This window comes from Perca flavescens, chromosome 16 (genome assembly GCF_004354835.1).
Source record: "Perca flavescens isolate YP-PL-M2 chromosome 16, PFLA_1.0, whole genome shotgun sequence".
Taxonomy (NCBI): Eukaryota; Metazoa; Chordata; class Actinopteri; order Perciformes; family Percidae; genus Perca; species Perca flavescens.
This window is the reverse complement of record NC_041346.1, coordinates 32,648,124-32,653,123: the sequence shown is the minus strand read 5'-3', so window position 1 is coordinate 32,653,123 and position 5,000 is coordinate 32,648,124. Positions and strand designations below refer to the sequence as shown.

At 37.1% G+C, this 5,000-nt stretch overlaps 1 protein-coding gene across 1 annotated transcript in view; it reads right to left on the bottom strand.

Moving 5' to 3' along the window:
* The window catches only part of LOC114570782 (uncharacterized), a 645,073-nt gene that overhangs the window by 442,368 nt on the left and 197,705 nt on the right, over positions 1-5,000 (bottom strand). The window lies entirely within an intron of this gene.

Below are 5,000 nucleotides of genomic sequence, written 5' to 3'. Positions count from 1 at the left end.
GTAATCTCTCAGAAACATCTGAGTACTAACAGCAGTAAACTCTCAGGAACAGTCGTAAGTCTGGATGTCTTAAAAGGAAATTTTCCGTAGCACGTGATTCACAGTTTAGTTTTTTTATATTTGGAGTTGCATCATTTCTGCTCCAACAACTTCTGGCAGCCACCGTTGTAGAAAGCCACAAAATAATGTTGGGAAAACTTTCTAAAAAAGCGTCCAAAACATTGAAAAAAAAAGTTGAAAAAAAAAGTTGAAAAAAAAAAGTTGAAAAAAAAAAAAAAAGTTGAAAAAAAATCTTTGAAAAAAGCTACAAAAGTGAAAAAAAGCCACAAAAAACATTTAACAAAAAAATAAACAATTGTTGAAGAAAAGCGACAAAAACTACTTGTTTTATTAATGTAGATGAATATTATATATGAATATACTGACCAAATAAACTACTAAACATATAAACACATGAATTACTGAACATATGAACTACTGAACATATAAACTACTGACCATATGAACTACTGAACATATAAACATATGAACTACTGAACATATAAACTACTGACCATATAAACTACTGAACATATAAACACATAAACTACTGACCAAATAAACTACTGAACATATAAACACATGAATTACTGAACATATGAACTACTGAACATATAAACTACTGACCATATGAACTACTGAACATATAAACTACTGAACATAAGAACTACTGAACATATGAACTACTGAACATATAAACTACTGAACATATGAACTACTGAACATATGAACTACTGAACATATGAACTACTGAACATATGAACTACTGAACATATAAACTACTGAACATATAAACTACTGAACATAAGAACTACTGAACATATGAACTACTGAACATAGAAACTACTGAACATATGAACTACTGAACATATGAACTACTGAACATATGAACTACTGAACATAAGAACAACTGAACATATGAACTACTGAACATATGAACTACTGAACATATAAACTACTGAACATAAGAACTACTGAACATATGAACTACTGAACATATGAACTACTGAACATATAAACTACTGAACATAAGAACTACTGAACATATGAACTACTGAACATATGAACTACTGAACATATGAACTACTGAACATATAAACTACTGAACATATGAACTACTGAACATATGAACTACTGAACATATGAACTACTGAACATAAGAATTACTGAACATATGAACTACTGAACATATGAACTACTGAACATATAAACTACTGAACATAAGAACTACTGAACATATGAACTACTGAACATATGAACTACTGAACATATAAACTACTGAACATATAAACTACTGAACATATGAACTACTGAACATATGAACTACTGAACATATGAACTACTGAACATAAGAACTACTGAACATATGAACTACTGAACATATGAACTAGTGAACATATAAACTACTGAACATAAGAACTACTGAACATATGAACTACTGAACATATGAACTACTGAACATATAAACTACTGAACATATAAAAAACTGAACATATAAACTACTGAACATATAAACAACTGAACATATAAACTACTGAACATATAATGTGTGAATGTCCCGTGATATTCCAAAGTCTCGTGTGAATGTCATGTTTTATTCTGAAATCCAGTGTGAATGTCCTGTTTTATTCTGAAATCCAGTGTGAATGTCCTGTTTTATTCTGAAATCCCGTGTGAATGTCTTGTTTTATTCTAAAATCCCGTGTGAATGTCCTGTTTTATTCTGAAATCCCGTGTGAATGTCCTGTTTTATTCTGAAATCCCGTGTGAATGTCCTGTTTTATTTTGAAATCCAGTGTGAATGTCCTGTTTTATTCTGAAATCCAGTGTGAATGTCCTGTTTTATTCTGAAATCCCGTGTGAATGTCCTGTTTTATTCTAAAATCCCGTGTGAATGTCCTGTTTTATTCTGAAATCCCGTGTGAATGTCCTGTTTTATTTTGAAATCCAGTGTGAATGTCCTGTTTTATTCTGAAATCCAGTGTGAATGTCCTGTTTTATTCTGAAATCCCGTGTGAATGTCCTGTTTTATTCTGATATCCCGTGTGAATGTCCTGTTTTATTCTGAAATCCCGTGTGAATGTCCTGTTTTACTCTGAAATCCCGTGTGAATGTCCTGTGATATTACTATTATTGCGTTTGCTCCGTGGGACACACTCGCGTCTGTTATCTGAAACATTTTAAAAACATTCAGCTTTTGTCTTCAGAACAACGCGACAGTGAATAATGGCCGGATGAACGCAGTTTGATTGGCCGATGCGGAGCCATAATGCAACTTAGATTTTTTAATAGAGACTAGATGATAAATCAACAGCCCCCTTCACCCCCGAAATCACCCAAAGCGGTGGAAATGATTGCCTCGGGTTGGCACAATGGTCTCCCTCTCAAAAGAAAAGGAAACGGAGACAAACAGAAGCCCCAGCCAACAGCATTCATGGAGCAACTCCAGGGGGCTATTAAAAAGTTCTCCGTCAAACGCTGCTGCGCCTGAATGCATCACGACAACGCTCGCTCATCCCGCGACTGGTTAACATTCACCCTTTCTCTCGGCTGGGGGACCTGGGGGGGTCTGGGGGGTCCCAGAGACAGATGGAGGGGGGGAGATGGGGGGGATTGGCTGGAAGGAGCTACGAACGATGAGGCCAATGGGGAGATGGATCGTAATGTGTCTGATTACAAAGTCTTCATTCACAGACAGACATGTAGATACAACCAGCGGGAGATGGGAGATGTGTGTGTGTGTGTGTGTGTGTGTGTGTGTGTGTGTGTGTGTGTGTGTGTGTGTGTGTGTGTGTGACATTAACTAAGGTGTGTGTGTGTGTGTGTGTGTGTGTGTGTGTGTGTGTGACAATAACTAAGTTGTGTGTGTGTGTATGTGTGTGTGTCTGTGTGTGTGTGTGTGTGTGTGACATTAACTAAGGTGTGTGTGTGTGTGTGTGTGTGTGTGTGTGTGTGTGTGTGTGTGTGTGACATTAACTAAGGTGTGTGTGTCTGTGTGTGTATGTGTGTGTGTGTGTGTGTGTGTGTGTGTGTGTGACATTAACTAAGGTGTGTGTGTGTGTGTGTGTGTGTGTGTGTGTGTGTGTGTGTGTGTGTAACATTAACTAAGGTGTGTGTGTGTGTCTGTAATGTTAACTAAGGTGTGTGTGTAATGTTAACTAAAGTGTGTGTGTGTCTGTGTGTGTGTGTGTGTGTGTGTGTAACCTTAACTAAAGTCTGTGTGTGTGTGTGTGTGTGTGTGTGTGTGTGTGTGTGTGTAATGTTAACTAAAGTGTGTGTGTGTGTGTGTGTGTATTAATGTTAACTAAAGTGTGTGTGTAATGTTAACTAAAGTGTGTGTGTAATGTTAACTAAAGTGTGTGTGTAATGTTAACTAAAGTGTGTGTGTGTGTGTGTCTGTGTGTGTGTGTGTCTGTGTGTGTGTGTGTGTTCGGGAACAGCTGTCTCTGTTTTTTGGACCAGTACAAAACACAAAAGCCATCAAAGTGACAGAGGTTAAATCAATCTACAGCCCCCCTCTCCCCCCCACACACACACACACACACACACACAGCCCCCCCCCCATCACTCCTCCTTTCAATCTGCTTGATGGATCGACTTTAATTTAATTAACTTTAATGTTTAACAAATTGCAGCAAACATTTAAAATCAGATAAGTGTCCATGACTGTAATAGGTTCATAAAACCAGCTGAGATGGGAGTTATTAATCTGAGTTTAAGGCCTGTTTTCTGTGTCAAACACAAAGAAATCCCCAAATAATCCCCCACCCCAGAGGGACAAATTTTAAAAGTCATTTCTAACAAAGAGCTGCAAAGATGAATCATTTAATGGATTAGTTGTTAACTATAAAGTAATGATATTCCAAATTATTCAGTTTGAGTCATTTTTTAATGGGACAAACAAAAAGTGAAAATTCTAAATCCTACCCAGTATGACATCACTCCCAACCAGAGGTGGGTAGTAACCAAGGGGGGGTATGTATAACAAAAAGTGTGAAATAACTGAAAACATGTCTTATATTTTAGATTCTCCAAAGCCAGCCACCCTTTGCTTTTTTATTAATAAGGGAAATAATTCCACTAATGAACCCTGACAAGGCACACCTGTGAAGGTAAAACCATTTCAGGTGACTACCTCATGAAGCTCATTGAGAGAACACCAAGGGTTTGCAGAGTTATCAAAAAAAAAAAGCAAGGGTGGCTACTTTGAAGAATCTAAAATATAAGACATGTTTTCAGTTATTTCACACTTTTTTGTTAAGTACATAATTCCATATGTGTTCATTCATAGTTTTGATGCCTTCAGTGAGAATCTACAATGTAAATAGTCATGAAAATAAAAAGGAAACACATTGAATGAGAAGGTGTGTCCAACCTTTTGGTCTGTACTGTACAGTCCATATGGAAACAAAGATAGAGATTGAAAGATAACACCTTACCATAGCGCAAACAGGAGACCAGGAGTCAGGATTCGGCTCGGAGCTACTACAGCCTGATGAAGTACGATACACGTTTCTTAAGGGAATATAGTCAAATCGTTGTTGCGTTTTTTTGGTGCATTTAAAAAAAAGAAATTGGCGCACTTTTTAAAAGTTTTTTGTCTTTTTTTTGTAAAGTTTTTTGTCTTTTTTTTGTAAAGTTTTTTTTTTTTTTTTTTCAACATTTTTTCTGTGTTTTTTCAAAGTTTTTTGGGCGCTTTATGAAAAAGATTTTGTTCACAGTGGGTGTTGAGTGTGTCAGACAGACAGACAGACAGACAGACAGACAGACACACACACACACACACACACACACACACACAGACAGACAGACCGGCACACACACACACACACACACAGACAGACAGACCGGCACACACACACACACACACAGACAGACACACACACACACATAGACACACACACACACACAGAGACACACACACACACACACACACACACACACACACACACACACACACA